The 19,915-nt window shown below is 45.9% G+C and overlaps 1 protein-coding gene across 2 annotated transcripts in view; it reads right to left on the reverse strand.

The window, feature by feature from the left end:
• TMTC4 (transmembrane O-mannosyltransferase targeting cadherins 4) overlaps nucleotides 1-19,915 on the reverse strand; it is a 275,325-nt gene that overhangs the window by 138,004 nt on the left and 117,406 nt on the right. The window lies entirely within an intron of this gene.

Here is a 19,915-nt window from a genome sequence, read left to right on the forward strand (position 1 = left end):
GATATAAGGATAGGCATCCTAAATGTCTATGGACGCCAGGAAATCCCCCTGATGCAGGGAGGCCACCACTGTATGGATGGACTCCATCTCTTCCAAGACCAGAATTGGACGCACCTAGCCCTTTTTCCTGGGCATTGTGAACAAGTTCGACTAGAACTCCTCCAAGGAATGGGAACTACCACAGCTTGTTGTATCAAGCTGTCCCCCGCAAAGCTTTTAAGCGACCCGGGGATGTCGACTATTGGAAGGGAAGAATCGCACCGGTGGAAGTGATCGAAACTCGATCTTGTATCCCGACCATATGACCTTGCGAACCCCTTTATCCGGGATTCTGGAAAGCCCTGGATCCGGAAACCAGTGAAGACGTCCCCCCACCCTAGAGATGGGTGGGGCCCATTCTGTCAATCCAACGGGATAACAGTGGCTTTATTTAGTCTGGAAATCGGTGAGTCCACTATTGGTGGTACCGTCCATCTTTGTAATGAGGGATTCCTCAAAATGATAGCGCCTAGCCATGCGTTTGGAAATAGCAGGGCTCATTTACGGACGACCACCCTATTTGGGCAAGGGAAACCCTTCACCATTTTGGTAGGCTTGCTAGTACCAAAAAAGGAATATGAGTCTCAGCTACCTCTGCCGGTGTAACCTCAAGATTTAAGGTTTCCCGGACAGACACAACTAGTGCTTCCACCAACGCTTCTTGTGCTATGGCGGAGGCAGAAGCGTCCTCCTTACTGTCTGAGGAGACCGTACCTGAGACAACCACCCCAGAAAAGGGACTGCAATGACCAGCTCAGAATCCGTATCTGAGGTATCAGATGACATAGGGGTAGGCGGGGGTCGCTCTTCTTGACCCCCGCCCCTGACAGGCTACCTCCACCCGGGATACCAAAGACTCCAAAACTGCTAATAATGCATCATCACAAGTGGGGTACTGGAGGGTCCTGCGGCCACCCTGAGGGGATCAGGTGGGGATACATGTGTGGCAGGGTTCATGTAACAAGACACTTGCCAGCAAACACAAAAAAATTAATTGCAAGAATAAAACAGAGAGAGAGAGACCCCAAGGCTCACCTGATGCACAGAAGTTTCTTATCAACCTGCTTCCAGCACTGTCTGTTACAGACAGGAAGTCTTTGGCTTGCTTTCCCTGGGCCAAGGAGGCGGCTCCGCCCCTTTACTCCGCCCCTTAACACGCCACGAGGTGTTTGGTCACCTCAAACATGGCCGCCCCCATGCTGGAGACACGAGGCTACGCCAATATGGCGGCCTCTTGCGATCTGCAGGAAAATGGCGGCGGCCTGTGTAGGATAGCGGCGGCTTGCAAGTTAGCAGCGGCCTGCGGGATGTGTGCATTCGGCCTGTGCGGCCTGCGGAAGTGCCTCAGCCTGCGGGAGGTGTCCTCGGCCTGCAGGAGGCTGTGCAGCCTGTGGAAGTGACCGGCTTTCTGGAGGGATGGCGATCTGTGGCTGCAGTAACTCAGGCATAGGCATCGGCCTGTGTACACACTAGACAGGTAGGATACCTCAATAGTAATGCCTTTTAGTAGTCTGCCACTGACTTCAGTCACTCTTACAGTCATATAGTGACTTTAAATAGTCAGCTCCCAAACCAAGCCTCCTGGTTTCTATTCACAAAAATCACACTCAAATTGGGGGATCTGTGACCTGTTCTAGGATAGAGGGGAGACCCAGAAACTTAGTGTCCGACCATCCCAGAGAGGGGCCCGCGTCCACCAACAAACCCGACAGGGGGAGAGGGGGAACCTTCTACTCACCATACCGGAACCAGGCAGGCGCCAACTCCTGACAGAACCCCTCTCCACCGGGGTGGGGGGGCTGTCGACCAATACGGACGCCGTGACTCTGTTGGTCATTGGCGTCCAGGCGAGACGTTTAACTCGCAGGGTCAGTCCCCGTCCAGTGGGACTATGTCGCGGCCGACCCAGCGCGGAGCTATGGCCTGCACGCGCTCGTAGGCTGAACTGGGGTGACCACTGGATCTCAACATCCAGCCCGTCGCCCAGTTTCAGCGTACTTGCTTGAAGATCTCACAGGAACACTGGAGAAAAAAAGCTGTCTAAAAAAAGTATTTCTAAAAAAATCCTGCCAGGACCGAAGATCCTAGCAAGGAATCTAGGTCCTTACTCCTAACTAGACAGAAAAAAACTGATTTGCTGTAGCAGGAAGTGAGAGGATATACCCTCTGGGACTGCCCCTAGGGTGTGGCCAGAACGTTTTCTTTCCTGTCTAGTCCTACTCCTGTAGAGGGCAGTATAACCCGAGTTGATATTAATCAAGGAGGACTACGTCTGTCAATGAGCGACAGAGAAAAGTTGATTATCCAGCCAAAAGCCTGAAGAATCTGAACAGTTGACTGGACCTTTCCAGAAAGATCTGATGAGGATGAATTCTTCAAAATGGGATTTTCTAAGTACCCTATAACCTGAACGTCCTGAGTTCTTAGTAGGGACAGCAGGGATGCAAGCACCTTAGTAAATACTTTGGGAGCTGGGGATGGGCCAAATGGCAAATGAGACAAATTGAAGATGTTTGCCTCCTACAGCAGAGCACAAAATGTGCTGATGAGGTGGGTAAATGGGAATGTGCAGGTACGCATATTCAATGTCTACTAATGCAAGATGTTCTAAAAATCAATTTAGTCGACTAAAATCTAATGGGTTAAGTTAAATTGTAATGTATTATTTAAGCATTTCTCTAGAATTTCCAAACGTATTATATCATCTTGGATGGTCTGAGGAGGCCTGTAATGCTGCACAGTGCTCTGGATGGTGGTTTCAAGGGAGGCCTGAAATACAGCACAGTGTTTTGGGATGGTAATCTGAGAGGCCTGTAATGCTGCACAGTGCTGGATGATGGTCTGAGGGGAGGCCTGTAAGGCACAGTAGTGCTCTGGATGTCAGTGGTAAGAGCAATGTTTTGCACACAGTGCTCTGGATGGTGGTCTAGGGAAAGGCCTGTAAATGTACACCCTCACAGTGCTTTGCTCTGAATGGTCGTCAGTTGGGACTCTCTTCGGGAGGCCTGTAATGCACAGTGCTGCGCTGGACAGTCGTTTTGAGGAGGCCTTTGATTCTGCACAGTGCTAACTGCTAAGCATGGAGCTCCGTGAAAAACGGAGGTTCACGAGGGTAAAATGTCCCTCCCTCACATTTCTGTTTAGTTTTTGTTCATTAATGAAAAGGTGGTATACTTTGTTAGTTTTCGTCACTGTAAAAAGGCTGCTGATTAAAATTGAAGAAATGAACACTGGTGCATTGGAAAAAAAAGATGGTTTAGGGCATTCTGCAAATATGCCATGCCTCTGGTAGATTTTGGCTGGTTTGATAGAAGAAATTTGGTAAAGTTTGAAACGCTATTTTGTACCCTTTGGAAACCACTGATTAAACCCATAGGTAGAGTGAAAGGCAAAGTTTGTAATTTTTCTGCCAGAACTTAAACATTACTTCTGTTTATTGTCCAATTACCTGCAGTTTAACCCCCGAGTCATTGTAAAAGGATGTCGGCAACATTCCTTTACCGATCCGGGCCGCCGTCATATGACGGCGCCCGGATCTCCCCGCTACCGTGCGCCCCCGGGGGCGCGCAGCGCGGCGATCGGGGTCGAGGCTCTTCCCTCGGACAGAGCCCATCCCCGATCTAGGTAAAGAGCCAATGAAATTGGCTCTTTACCACGTGACCGGCTGTGTCCAATCACAGCTGGTCACAAATGTCATCAGAGAACACGGTAACTAGCTGTCACCGTGTTCTCCTCCTCACACACTGATCCTGTGTGAGGAGGAGATTGTGGTAACAGCTAGTTACCAAGTACAGTGCACCCCAACCACACTGATTGCCCCCCCCCCCAATAAAAAGCACCTGTCACTAGCCCATCAAAGTACCCGAGTACCTGTCACCAGCCCATCAGGTACTCTGATGACAGGTACTCGGGTACTCTGATGGGCTGGTGACAGGTACTCTGATGGGCTGGTGACAGGTACTCGGGTACTCTGATGACGGGTACTCGGTACTCTGATGACAGGTACTCGGGTACTTTGAGTACTCGTCACCGGAGTACCCAAATACCCGTCATCGGAGTACCCGAGTACCTGTCACCTACCCATCAGAGTACCCGAGTACCTTCCACCTGCTCATCAGAGTACCTGACACCTGAAGTACCCGAGTACTTGCCACCTGCTCATCAGTACCCATCACTACTCATCAGTACCCATCAGTACCTATCACCTATCAGTATCAGTACTGATCATCCGTACCCATCAGTACAGTATTAGTATCACCTATCAGTACTACTCATCAGTACCTATCACCTGCCCATAAGAGTACCCGAGTACCTGTCACCTGCCTATCGGAGTACTCGAGTACCTGCCACTTGCTCATCAGTACCAGAGTACCTGTCACCTGCCCAGCAAAGTACCCGAGTACCTGTCACCCTTCATACAGCCACCATGTCGAAGTCCAAAAAGGTTTATATACGTCCTCCGTTTAAACCTAAATACCGGTGTTATGGCAGCAGATAGCTGCCATAACCCTGGTATTTTTTTAAACGGTGGACGGTTGACTTTCCGATAAGGGTGGTCCCAGCGGCGGATTCGCCACGGGATCACCCTTCCGGGGTGGCGGAAGAGGTGCCCCCCCCCCCTCCCGCCGCATTCTGGTCCTTTTCCCCGCTTACCGGACCCGCCGGCAGCGGGGAAAACGATCCGGTCCCAGATCCTCACAGACAGGATGTCGAGGAGTGAGGGCAAGCTTGCCCTCACTCGACTCTATGGTCTTGGAGGACCGGAGCTACGGCAATCGTCGTTGCCTAGCAACCAGTTTAAAGGTCCCTTTTTTTTTTCATTTTATTTTTATTTTTTTCTATCTTTTAGTGTACTTGTGAGATCTGAGGACTTTTTGACCCCAGATCTCACAAAAAAGAGGTCCTGTCGTGCCTTTTTCTTGTTTTTGCTTGTTTACATTTCTTGTAATAGAAATAAAAATGATTTTTTTTTTTAAAAAAAAAAAACAGTGTAAAAATAAAAAATAAAATAAATAGTAAAAAAAAAAAAAATTTAAAGCGCCCTGTCCCCGCGAGCTCGCGCGCAGAAGCGAACGCATAAGGAAACCCCGCCCACATATGTAAACAGTGTTCAAACTACACATGTGAGGTATCGTCGCGATCGTTAGAGCAAGAGCAATAATTTGAGCCCTAGACCTCTGTAACTCTAAGATAGCAACCTGTAGAAATTTTTAAAATGTCGCCTATGGGGATTTTTAAGTACCAAAGTTTGTCACCATTCTGTGAGCGTGCGCAATTTTGAAGCATGACATGTTGGGTATCTATTTACTCAGCGTAACATTATCTTTCACATTATGGAAAACAATTGGGCTAACTTTACTGGTTTCTTATTTTTTTAATTCAAAAAAGTGAATTTTTTCCCAAAAAATTGCGTTTGGAAGACCGCTGCGCAAATACGGTGTGATAAAAAATATTGCAATAATCTCCATTTTATTCTCTAGGGTCTCTGCTAAAAAAATATATAATGTTTTGGGGTTCTAAGTAGTTTTCTAACAAAAACAACTGATTTTAGCTTGTAAACACCAAATGTCAAAAATAGGCATAGGCAAGTGGCTAGGATGCATAATGATGCTCCTTGGATGTTGGGCCCCTCTATATGGCTAGGCTGTGAAAAAGTCTCACACATGTGGTATTGCCATACTCAGGAGGAGTGGCAGAATGTATTTTGGGGTGTCATTTTTGCTATGTACATGCTATGTGTTAGGAATATCCTATAAATTGACAACTTTGTGTAAAAAAAAAAAAGGTTTTTATTTTTTTCCCACATTTTCCAAAAACTTGTGGAAAAAAAATGACATGTTCAAAGGACCCATAATGCCTCATAGAATATACGTTGGAGTGTTTGCTTTCCAAAATGGGGTCATTTTGTGGACTTTTCCATTGTATTGGTGCTCTAGGGCCTTGAAAAGTGTAATAGGTAGTAAGAAAGTTTTATGTGTATTTATGCTCCTAAAACGCCTTATGGTGCTACTTGGACGTGGAGTCTCTTTTTGTGGCCAGGCTGTGTAAAAGTCTCACACATGTGGTATCACCATACTCAGAAGGAGTAGCGGAATGAATTTTGGGGTGTAATTTTTGGTGTGTACATGCTATGTGTTAGAAATAGCTTATAAATTGACAACGTTTTGGGAAAAAAAAAGAAAAAAACATTTTTTTCTTCATTTTCCCAAGAATTGTGGGAAAAAATTATAACTTCAAAAAACTCACCATGCCTCTTACTAAATACCTTGGACTGTCTACTTTACAAAAAGGGGTCATTTGGGGGGTATTTGTACTGTCCTGACATTTCAGGGCCTCAAGAAAGGAGATAGGCCATCAGTACATCTGGTGTGATCAATTTTCAGTAATTGGTACCATAGCTTCTAGACTCAATAACTTTCACACAGACTAAATAATATACACTAATTTGGGTTAATTTTACCAGAGATATGTAGCAGTATAAATTTTGGCCCAAATGTATGAAGAAAAATTAATTTTTTGCAAAATTTTATAATAGAAACTAAAAAAAAGTGTTTTTTTTTGCAAAATATTTGCTCTTTTTTTGCTTATATCACGAAAAAAAAACCCCAGTTGTGATCAAATACCACCAAAAGAAAGCTCTATTTGTGTGAAAAAAATGATAAAAATTTTGTTTGGTTACAGTGTAGCATGACTGAGCAATTGTCATTCAAAGTGTGAGAGTGCTGAAAGCTGAAAATTGGTCTGGGCAGGAAGGGGGTCTAACTGCTCTGTATGGAAGCGGTTAACAAATCAGACTGCAGCAAGAGAGCTTTTATGAGCATCTTAAATTTTCTTTCTCTGGAACCTTTAAAAGATACAACATCTTCTATAGGCAGAGGTTTAACTACTTTCCAACTGCAATACATACAGTATCTCACAAAAGTGAGTACACCCCTCACATTTTTGTAAATATATTAGATCTTTTCATGTGACAACACTGAAGAAATTACACCTCAGTACAATGTAAAGTAGAGAGTGTACAGCTTGTATACCATATACGGTCCCCTCAAAAAACTCAACACACAGCTATTATTGTCTAAACAGCTGGCAACAAAAGTGAGTACACCCCTAAGTGATGATGTCCAATTTGGGCCCAAAGTCTCAATATTTTGTGTGGCCACCATTATTTTCCAGCACTGTCCTAACCCTCTTGGGAATGGAGTTCACCAGAGCTTTACAGGTTGCCACGGGAGTCCTCTTCCAACTCCTCCATGACAGAATTACAGAGCTGGTGGATGTTAGAGACCTTGCGCTCCTCCACCTTCCGTTTGAGGATGCCCCACAGATGCTCAATAGGATTTAGACCTGGAGACATGCTTGGCCAGTCATCACCTTTACCCTCAGCTTCTTTAGGAAGGCAGTGGTCATCTTGGAGGTGTGTTTTGGGTCGTTATGTTGGAATACTGAGCTGCGGCCCAGGGAGGGGATCATGCTCTGCTTCAGTATGTCACAGTACATGTTGGCATTCACGGTTCCCTCAATGAACTGTAGCTCCCCAGTGTCGGCAGCACTCATACAGCCCCAGACCATGACACTCCCACCACCATGCTTGACTGTAGGCAAGACACACTAGTCTTTGTACTCCTCACCTGGTTGCCGCGACACACGCTTGAAATCATCTGAACCAAATACGTGTATCGTGGTCTCACCAGACCACAGGACATGGTTCCAGTAATCCATGTCCTTAGTCTGCTTGGCTTCAGCAAACTGTTTGCAGGCTTTGTGCATCATCTGTAGAAGAGGCTTCCTTCTGGGACGACAGCCATGCAGACCAATAAGATGCAGTGTGTGGCGTAAGGTCTGAGAACTGACATGCTGTCCCCCTACCCCTTTACCTATGTAGCAATGCTGGCAGCACTCTATTTCCCAAAGACAACCTCCGAATATGATGCTGAGCACGTGCACTCAACTTCTTTGGTCGACCATGGCGAGGCCTGTTCTGAGTGGAACCTGTCCTGGTAAACCACTGTATGGTCTTTGCCACCATGCTGCAGCTCAGTTTCAGGGTTTTGGCAATGTTTTTACAGCCTAGGCGATCTTTATGTAGAGCAACAATTCATTTTTCAGATCCTCAGAGAGTTCTTTACCATGAGGTGCCATGTTGAACTTCCAGTGACCAGTATGAGAGATTGAGAGTGATAATACCAAATTTAACACATCTGCTCCCCATTCACACCTGAGACCTTGTAAAACTAACAAGTCACATGACACCGGGGATGGAAAATGGCTAATTGGGCCCAATTTGGATATTTTCATTTAGGGGTGTACTCACTTTTGTTGCCAGTGGTTTACACATTAATAGCTGTGTGTTGAATTATTACAAGCTGTACACTCACTACTTTACATTGTAGCAAAGTGTCATTTCTTCAGTGTTGTCACATGAAAAGGTATAATAAAATATTTACAAAAATGTGAGGGGTGTACTCACGTTTGTGAGATACTGTATATATACACATTGCAGTTTGCAAGTGGTTTATTGGGATTATGGCTGAAGATATCAGCCATTAACCCGATACCGCTTTTTGATGTAGGCAGTCGGCTTTCTCATGAAACTGGTCCAAGGGGCTCATGAGCTGCTGAAATGGTTTCAGTAGCGGCGGGAGGAGACGTTCCCCCCACCTTCACCATGTTTCTCGGGCTTATAGATTCCACTGGTTTGCCCGAGAAAGGATCCGACAGTGCGTCTGGCTGCTGTTTAACACGCTTTGATCGACTTTAAGGTCTTGGGATCTGTTTTTGATTTTTTGCTTTTAAAAGGTAAAGAAGAAATTTTGGGTCTTTTTGACCCCAGATCCTTCCATAAATAAGATCTGTCAGCCTATTTCTATTACAAGGAGTGTTTACATTCCATGTAAAAGGAATAAAAGTGCTAAAAAAAAAAAACACTAAAAAGGGAAGGTGTCAAAATAAAAAGTAAAAGAAAAACACAAAATGCCTCCATCCCTCCATGCTCACGCGTAGGAGCATACGTAATTTGCTCACACATATGTAAACGGTATTCGAACTACACATGTGAGGTATAGCCATAATTCTAGCGCTAGACTTCCTCTTGTAACTCTAAACAGGTAACCTGTAAAGGCATTTGAAGTGTCACCTATATAGATTTGTAAGTATCGTAGTTTGTCGCCATTCCATGAGCATGCACAATTTCTAAAGTGTGACATGCTAGGTATCCATTGCGTGACATCTTTCACACTGTACAAAAAAATTAGGGTAACTATTGTGTGTTTTTTGAAAGAGTAAAACCGCTGCGCAAATACCGTGTGACATAAAAAATTGCACCGATCGCCATTTAAATGTCCTACGGTCTCTGCTTAAAAAAAAAAAAAGTATAATGTTTGGGGGTTACAAGTAATTTTCTAGCAAAAAATACTGATTTTAACTTGTAAACAAAAAGTGCCAGAAAAAGCCTGGTCGGCAAGAGGTTAAAGCAGATAATGCAGGGTTAAAGCGGAGTTCCACCCAAAAGTGTGGGGGGGGGGGGAGCGGGTACCTAGTTTTGACAGGTACCCGCTCCAACTTCCGCTCGGAGCGCCGCGGCGCCCTGAGCGGAAGTTCTCCTCTCCCCCGCTTTAACTACAAGAACAGTTCACTTTATAGTGAATTATTTTTCCACTGGATATAGCTCAGGGATAATTGTCAGTGGAGTGAAAATCTTTTCAGGAGCATCGTCACTCTGAACAGCTTGAGTGTTCTGCAAACCCTTCGTAAAGTTTACCTGAACTTTTTGCCGGGGGTTCCCCTCGCACCCAGTTTCCACCAGTGGTATTAGTAAAAGTATTCCCCTGTAGGGTATTTACAGAGTAGGGTGAAGAAATGGAAGAAGCATGTCCCAGGGAAAGACTAAACCGTAGCCAAGGTGTTGACCATCCTGTTGCAAACGGGTGGAAGGAAGTGCCTAGTACCTTAAAAGGGCTCTGGGTGAAAGTGGTGGTAAAAGTGCACCCTGGGGTGTGATGCAACACCTAGTAATCCAACTGAGTCTAAGCTCTGAATGGAAGAATGTTTACCGCCAAGTTTCCTGCATAGTTTTCATAGCTTTTATACAAGGCAAATATATTCGAGAGACACGTAAATAAGTGTACGGTCATTACAAATCTCAGACTTTAATATTAAAAGTAGACAAATGTAGTCCAAATCTTAGTTATTTATTACTTTTTAGGTATTTTTGCTACCTGTCTTGTTTTTTTATTTTTATACACAAAGATTACAAAATAATATCTATCTAATATTAACCTCTCCATGACCATATGTGAACCCAACCTTAACACACACACACACACACCTTTACAGGAATTAAATCACAGTATTCTGTTGAAAGAGGTATACATGGCGACAAGCCTTAAATGTTTGCTAAGCCAATAGCTTTCACTTTTAAGTATTTGTTTGATCCTATGCACTATTTGGTTTCTCCACTGGTACATTTACAAATGGTTTTTAGAAATTCCATTATGTCCACCCTGTAATGCCCTGTTCTTTATTTCCTTACCCTGCCTACATACATCATAGTACCAGGCCTATGTCAGAATCAGTTAATAAACACTAGTTTGGTTAAGCCATGGTTGCTTAGCAATATTATAAATGCAAGCTGTGACATGTCATTGTCTGCAATATGTTAAGCTTTGCTTTAATAGCTTTCATCCTCCTTACCTAAAGCTCTAATAATAATAATAATACATGGATGAGATTTTGAAATTACACTCATCTACCAATGCATTCCTAAGGAGGACTTTGCATAGTTGTCATCCCTTATACCTTTTCAATAAGCGTAAAAAATTACGTTGCTCAATAAAATATTTTTTTGCCGGGAATGCATGCAATATACAGTATCTCACAAAAGTGAGTACACCCCTCACATTTTTGTAAATATTTTTTTTATATCTTTTCATGTGACAACAAATGAAGAAATTACACTTTGCTACAATGTAAAGTAGTGAGTGTACAGCTTGTATACCGGGGTAAATTTGCTTTCACCTCAAAATAACTCAACACACAGCCATTAATGTCTAAACCACTGGCAACAAAAGGTAGTACACCCCTAAGCGAAAATGTCCAATTTGGGCCCAAATGTCAATATTTTATGTGCGCACCATTATTTTACAGCACTCCCTTAACTTTCTTGGGCATGGAGTACACCAGAGCTTCACAGGTTGCCACTTGAGTCCTCTTCCACTCCATGATGGCATCACAGAGCTGGTGGATGTTAGAGACCTTGCGCTCCTCCACCTTGAGGATGCCCCACAGATGCTCAATAGGGTTTAGGTCTGGAGACATGCTTGGCCATTATCTTTACCCTCAGCTTCTTTAGCAAGGCAGCGGTTATCTTGGAGTTGTGTTTGGGGTCATTATGTTAGAATACTGCCCTGCGGCCCAGCCTCCGAAGGGAGGGGATCATGCTCTGCTTCAGTATGTCACAGTACATGTTGGGATTCGTGGTTCCCTCAGTGAACTGTAGCTCCCCAGTGCCGACAGCACTCATGCAGCCCCAGACCATGACACTCCCACCACCATGCTTGACTGTAGGCAAGACACACTTGTCTTTGTACTCCTCACCTGGTTGCCGCCACACACGCTTGACACCATCTGAACCAAATAAATTTATCTTGGTCTCATCAGACCACAGGACATGGTTCCAGTAATCCATGTCTTTAGTCGGCTTGTCTTCAGCAAAATGGGGGCTTTCTTGTGCATCGTCTTTAGAAGAGGCTTCCTTCTGGGACGACAGCCATGCATACTGATTTGATGCAGTGTGCGGCATATGTTCTGAGCACTGACAGGCTGACCCTCCCACCCCTTTAACAATGTTGGCAGCACTCATACATCTGTTTCCCAAAGACAACCTCTGGATATGACCCTGAGCACGTGCACTCAACTTCTTTGGTCGACCATGGTGAGGCATGTTCTGAGGGTAACCTGTCCTGGTAAACTGCTGTATGGTCTTGGCCACCGTGCTGCAGCTCAGTTTCAGGGTCTTGGCAATCTTCTTATAGCCTAGGCCATCTTGATGTAGAACAACAATTATTTTTTTCAGATCCTCAGAGAATTCTTTGCCATGAGGTGCCATTTTGACCTTCCAGTGACCAGTAGGAGTTAGAGCGATAACACCAAATTTAACACACCTGCTCCCCATTCACACCTGAGACTTTGTAACACTACTACATGAGTCGCATGACACCAGCAAGGGGAAAATGGCTAATTTAGTCCAATTTGGACATTTTCACATAGGGGTATATTCACTTTTGTTGCCAGCGGTTTAGACATTAAGTGTGTTGAGTTATTTTGAGAGGACAGCAAATTGACAATGTTTTACAAGCTGTACACTCACTACATTACATTGTAGCAAAGTTTCATTTCTTCAGTGTTGTCATAGACAAAGATATAATAAAGATATAATAAAAGATTCACAAAAATGTGAGGGGTGTACTCACTTTTGTGAGGTACTGTACTTTCATGGGATAATTAAGACATATGGGCTTAGTTTGAATTTCCAAGATTGTCAAGACTGTCTCCTGTTTCTCAGAGAACAAAAGATTTTGATTTGCACCTTCAATGGCATGCTAAAAGCCAAATGTTAGGCATTATGATTAGTGGTATTAAACCTAGAAGCAAACATTTATTATATTGCAGATTACCAGTTCTAAGATGTGATAACTGCATTTGTTTTCTTTTTTAGGCTTTATTCTATTTTCATCTGGTGATCTGCCAGTAAGTCTGTTTTCCAAAAGAACAAGCTCTCCAGCAGAATGCATCAGTTACAGAGATGAGACAAACCAATAAACACTAGCAGGGGAGTACTTATAAATGATAATTCTTTAAATTAATGTAAAACCCTTATACCAAAATGGAAAAAAACTGCTCTAACTGCTTAAAAAGTTTTAAGCTGGGGTTTGCGTTCAAGTTGTTAGTCCACCCAACACTCCCCTCTGCCCAGCCTGACAATACTGCTGTTCAAAGGGGTACCCTGTGCTCTTTCCTCCTACAAGAGGTGTGTTGCTGGGCAGATCACCAGGTGAAAGCAGAGGGAAAAAAAAAAGCCTGATTAAAAAAATAAATAAATAATGATTGGTAAGCTGCAATATATTTACATTTTTTTTTTTGAGTATAATATACTGCTTCAAGATTGCTCCTTCGTTTATAGGTGGAGGCCAAATTGCCAGACTGTGTTTTCAAGGGTCCCGTGGCTTTGCTTAGTAGGCTGTAGTGTAAATTATTTAGTTTGTAGAAAAGTTAGAGAGTCAACAAACTATGCTATGGTATATGCAGTATACATTTGAAAAATCGGGTAATCTAGATGTTATGGTGGCCTACCTAATTTCTTCAGGCTGGAAAATGCCAGGACAGTACAAATTCCCCCTCAAATTCCCCCTTTTTGGAAAGTATTTAGTCCATTGTATTTAGTAAGAGGCATGGGGAGTTTTAATTGTAGTAAGTTGTAGCTTGTCACAATTTTTTTAACAATGAAGAAAATGGGATTTTTGACTTACCGTAAAATCCATTTCTCTGATGTTCCTTTACGGACACAGCTCCTGATCCTCTTAACCATTGGGTTATACTGCCCTCTACAGGAGTAGGACACTAGGCAGAAAAAAAAAAGTCTGGCTACGCTTATGAGCAGTCCCAGGGGGTATACTCCCTCTCTCTGCTATAGGTACTCAGTTTTGTTACAAGCAGTGTAAGAATTACAACCCCACAGAGGGGTGGGTTCTGTGTCCGTCAATGAACATCAGAGAAATGGATTTTACTGTAAGTCAGAAATCCCATTTTGGCTTTCGTTCATTGACAGACAAAGCTCGTGAACGTCTTAACCATTGGGACTTCCCAAATCAGTGTTAAATATGAGGGGTGGGAACAGCGAAGAAAAAACTCCCAAGGCTAACTATAGCCAACCAGGTAAACAGGAGCTTACACAAAACAACTGGAGCTCACCTGAACAAAACAATACACCCTCAAAGAGGACCAGGTCCTCTAAACCGCAGCCGGTAAAAACCTTGCAGGCAAAGGCAGCATCCGCAGGTGCCACCACATCCACTTTATAGAACTTTGTGAAAGTGTGCACCAACAACCAGGAGGCTGTCTTGCAAACCTGTGTCACTGACGCCTGATGACGAAAGGCCCAGGAGGCACTGAGCGCCCGAGTAGAATGCGCCTTGACAGGGAAAGGAAGAACCCGACTCTGGATGGAAAAGACCTGAACCACTGTCTGTCTGATCAATCTGGAAATAGTCACAGAGGAAGTGGACAACCCTTTCCGAGGCCCATCCGTGAGCACAAATAGGGAGTCTGACTTCCTAAAAGACTCTGTAGCTGCCAGGTACACCCTAATTGCCCAGACCACATCCAAGGCATGCAAAGCAATTTCCTTTGGATGTTTTGGCCTGGGACACAGGGAAGGCAACACAATGTCTTCATTTAAATGAAAATCAGAGAGCCTGAGGAAGGAACGACATACAGAGGCGAAAAACCACCTTATCTCTGTGAACCAAGAAAGGTGGACAGCGTAACGCCGCTAATTCCGACACCCTGCGGGCAGAGCGTAAGCAGGGGAATCCCCCCGAAGATTCTCAAAAGGAGAATTTTGGAAGACAGAGCACCAAATGGAGGTCCCAAGGCGGCAACAGAAACTGCACTGGAGGGGTCAAGTGCCTAACTCCCTAAAGAAAAGTACATACCAGGGAGTATGTAGCCAAGGGCCGTTTGAAAAAAAAAAAAAAACAAGGTCGACACCTGACCCTTGATAGTACTCAAGGCCAGTTTATGCTCAATCCCCCATTGAAGGAAGGTCAAGACCCGAGCAACCGAAAAAGAGCGAGGATAAACCCCAAGAGACTCACACCACGCAATGTACATCTTCCACATAAGATGGTACATCTTCCTAGAAGTAGATTTCCTAGCTTTTAACAGCGTTGGAATCACTGACTCAGACAAAACTTCTATCCATCCGCACCTGGCGTTCAACTGTCAAACCATCAGAGCCAGCGACTGTAAAGCAGTATGGAAGATTGGCCCTTAGGATAGCAGATTCTCCCTGAGAGGAAGCTTTCAAGGAATGTCGGTGACCAGCCGTAACAGATCAGCGTACCAAGCCCAGCAAGGCCAGTCCGGGGCCACTAAGATGACCAGAATTCCTTTCTGCCTCAATCCTGTTTAGAAGTCTTGGCAGAAGCTTGAGAGGAGGGAAGGCGTAAATCAGACGATACTGACCCCATGGAGCCACCAGCGCATTTGTTAGCGTACGCCAGAGGATCCTGTGACTGAGCCACAAACTTCTGCACCTTTCTGTTAAGCCACCAGATGCCAACAGATCCACTTCGGGGATGCCCCACCGGAGGCACAACTGACAAAACTCTCCGGATGAAGGGACCACTCCCCTTGGTCCAAGGCCTGCCGACTGAGGTAATCCGCTTGCCAATTTGTACGGCGGAGAGGGCTGGAACGAACGGTTCTGCCCATCTTAGAATGCCGACTACCTCCAGAGCCAAGAAACTTCTTGTGTCCCCCTGGTGATTGACATAAGCCACGGCCGTGGCATTGTCCAATTGAATGCGCACAGGACATCCCTGAAGACGATCCGTCCAATGTTCCAGGCACAATCTAAATCGCTCAGAGTTCCAAGGCATTGATCGGTAGTCTGGACTCTTTCATTGTCCAGATCACCTGAGCAGAATTTTTGCCGAGGACGTCTTCCGAGCCGGACAGGCTGGCATACATGGTGACCACTGTCCAAAACAAGGGGGAGGAACGATTTTGACCAGCCGAAGCGCTGGAGAACGAAGCCACCATATCAGGGACTCTTTCGTTCCCCAGCTCAGCCAGATCTGATTGTCCAGAGACTGGTGAATCTTGTCCCATTTGGTCAGAATCTCCCTTGCAGGAACCTCGTATGGAACTGTGGAAACAGAACCGCCTCGAAGGTAGAAACCATCGGGTCCCAGCACCTGCATGCAAATCTGACCATCTGCTGGACAGCAGGAGACAAATTGCAGCCTGCAGTTTCTGGAGTTTGTACAGAGGAAGGAGCACTCTGGCTAAAGCCGAGTCCAGAGTCAGACCCAGATAGTCCAGCTTTGTGAACGGAACCAGAGCAGACTTCTGAAAATTCAGAATCCAGCCAAACTCCCTCAAAGGTCGTATGGTGATTTCCAGGTTTTCCAACGGAGCAGTAGGAGACTCTGCTCGCAGAGGGTCATCCAAGTAGACCAGTACGATCATCCCCCATTGGCGTAACAATGCTAGCACCGGAGCCAACATATTCGCGAAGACCCGAGGAGCGGAGGCGAGACCAAGGGGCAATGCCACAAACTGATAATGCTCCTCTCCCACGGCAAAGCAGAGGAAGCACTGGTGACCGACACATATTGGAATGTGAAGGTAAGCGTCCTTGATGTCAATGGAGGCGAGAAAATCCCAGAAGCAGGGAAGCCACCATCATAGCGTCCTAGAAGCAAGGAAATCCCCCTGATGCAAGGATGCCACCACCGTGCAAACAGACTCCATTCTAAACTTCTGCAGCCGCACAAAGCAGTTCAGCGCCTTGAGGTCCAGAATTGGATGCACCTTGCCTTCCTTCAGGGGACTAAACAGGTTTGAGAAAAAACCCCTGAAAATGTTCAGAATGTCGGAACCGGGACAATCTCCCTTTGAAGGTCATGCACCGCCCCAAAAAGAGCTTGTAAGCGGACCGGGGACAGTCGCGCTTTGGAAGGAAGAGCCTTACCGGAGGGTAAGAACGAAACTCGATCTTGTAGCCAGACTGTATGACCTTGTGGACCCACTTGTCTTGTACCAGGGAAGGCCAAGGGTCTGGAAACCAGCGAAGACATCCCCCCACCCCAGATACGGGGGAGGGCGCACCTTCCTGCTGAAGGAGCCTTGTCCGCGGGTCCGGAGAAGCCCGCTCTTGACTTGCCAGACCAAGTTCACTTGGATCCTCCAGAGGAGGCCCCGAAAGGCTTTGATCCCTTATCAGTCGACCCCGAGGGACGAAAATACTGAGCCGAGAAGGAGGGCCTACATCTATGAGGGTCCTTGCCCTTAGTAGCTTGCGGAAGAAAAAGGTACTCTTGCCCCCTGTGAGACCTTTAATGATGTCATCCAGGGTAGCACCAAACAGGCAATCGCCTTAAAGGTAAGATCAGTCAGACCTATTTAGAAGTCTGGTCCGCAGACCAGCATTTGAGTCAAAAGACATGCCGAAGGACCACTGCCGAAACAGAGAGCCAAGTCCCTAGGGGAGACACGTTCAAAGGGGCATCACAGATAAACTGCCGCCCCTAGACTAGCTGGTCCGCAGGCATAGCAAAAACGGGGGAGCTACTACCCCTCCAGGTCACGGCGCAAAAGCTTAGCCCATTTAGTCAGGGTCGGACACCAGGGCAATGGTGAATATCGGCCTCAGTGCCGAACCAGCAAGGGTGTACAAATTGCGGGCCACAGCCTCCACCTTCCTGTCAGGTGGGTCCTTAAAGGATGGGGACTCTTCAATCAGAATTATGGTTGCCATGTTTAATCTGGAAACCAGTGGGTCCACTTCTTAAGAAGGGGCTCCTCATAGGGGTATTGCCTAGCAACTCGCTTAGGTACCCCAAGGGGGCACTTTGGTCGTCTCCACTATTTAGTTACAATTTTGTCAAAATAGGAGGGGGAAAGGGAACAGTTTTGCCGCTCTGCATGGCTTGTGAGTGCAAAAGGAAACCTGCGCCTCTGTCGCAGATACAAATCAGTGCGTCCACCAGCGCCTTTTCATGCGCGGTTGCAGAAGCGGAGGAATTATCCTAACTATCTGAGGATTCAGGGCACGGATTCAGGGCACATTGTCGCAGCAGACCCAGCAGGGTGACCGACGTTTGCGGTAGCCGAATTAGATTCAGGATTTGAGCCCCTGCAGCCCCAGAAAGGATATCAGGTGGGGAAATGGGCTCCAAAGACTCCATGAGTCACCAGGAGGATCCCACAAAAAAAAGTGTAACACACTGCAAAGGGACAACCCCCCACCGCTCTGGCAGCACCACCTGGTTGCCAGTCACAGAGCACCAATCGATCCTCAGCAGAGAGGTAGAGGACCCCACCAGACTCACCACCCCGCAACCAGGCTTCACAGCCACCTGGAGAAACTGTACTATATAAACGGCAATCAGGAAACGAAAGGATCCAGGGGTCAGCACCAGGGGATGAGGAGGGGCTCCCACTGCAGAAATCACCGCCCATAGGGCTCCACTGTCATGACCGCCGCTATTTTTAATGGAAAACCACTGCAAAATGGCTGCCGGACTACACAAACATGGCCGCCGTGCATTGAGTACACAGGCTACAAGAAAATAGCGGCACCCAGGAGGGATGCCTAGGCCTCAAGGACAGGCCCAGGCAGGACGGGGGCCCTGGTAAGAGCTCCCACCAGGTACAACCCCCACCCCCGCCGATTGTCCGCTCGCTGACGGGCTACTCCCCACCTCCATCACCAGCATAGCACCCTGCCCCACCACAGGAGGTGGACCAGACCAGCCACACAACCTCAGCATAATTGGGAGGGGGGACAGATGAAGGGGGAGTGCCTTGAAGGGAAGGAGGGGAACCCGGCGGTCTGACCGTCCCATGTAGGGTCCCCATGTCCACCCCAAAACCTTCCAGGGGGAGAGGGAGGACAGTTACTTACCATACCGGGAACCAGACGGGCACCGCTCCAGACTGGACCCCTCACCATCGAAATGGGGTGACTGTCGGCCAGGAGGAACGTTGCAACTCAGGCCGAGACCCGGTGGTATGCAACCTTGTGAGGCGTTTAACTCGTAGGCCAGCCCCCATCCGGTGGACGACCTAGCGCGGAGCTGAAGTCTGCATGCACTTACTGGTCAGACTGGGGTGATCACTGGATCTAGATTATCCAGCCCGTCGCCCAGTCCGGCAGTTGATTGTAGATCTCACAGGAGAAAAAAAAAAAAGCTATCTAAAAAGAAAAATTTGCAAGGACCAGAGATCCCAGCAAGGAACTAGGCCCTTGACTAGGCAGAAAAAAAAATTGAGTACCTATGGCAGAGAGAGGGAGTATACCCTCTCGGACTGCCCATAGCTGCAGCCAGACTTTTTTTTTCTGTCTAGTGTCCTACTTCTGTAGGGGGAAGTATAATCCAATGGTTAAGAAGATCAGGAGCTGTGCCTGTTAATGAACAAAAGAGAGATTTGTTTCCCCCCCCCCCCCCCCCTTTTTTTTTTTTACACATACTGTTATCAGTGCAGTACAGTGTCATCATATAACTGGTGTGGCTATGATCAGGGACACGGACTGGTGACATTATGTAAAAATAATAATATTTTACACACTATGATTGCTTTTAACAGTGAATATCACTGTTATAAGCAATTATTTTTATGAAGGACATGCATTCATCCAGTGTGTGTGCTACTGTGAATTTTTGATTGGCCACAGCTACCACATGGTACAAATGCACTGTTGTTGGCCCTGTCTGTACCATGTGATCACTGTGACCAATCACACAGAGCAACACAATAGTACATACTGAATGGCTATGAATGGAAGCCATTCATTATACACAATTGCCATGTGATCTGCTGTGTGAATATATGCGTACCTGAGGTTCTGCTGGGAGCATACTGCACAGCCCTTCTAGCACCGGGACTGGGCTCTTATGGCTCTCGCCTTAGCAAACTTACTCAAAACAAATGGAGTGGAATAGATTGATTTGTTATAAGAACAACCCCAACAGAAAAGATAAAGCTTTCTTCTCTTCCCACACAGGTTTATATACAGTAAATTATAAATATAATTAATTATAAATTAAATCTTTATTATTAAATAATATTAAATTATAATTATAAATATAAA

Source organism: Pelophylax lessonae (genome assembly GCF_965119305.1).
Source record: "Pelophylax lessonae genome assembly, chromosome: 2".
In the NCBI taxonomy this organism is placed as follows: domain Eukaryota; kingdom Metazoa; phylum Chordata; class Amphibia; order Anura; family Ranidae; genus Pelophylax; species Pelophylax lessonae.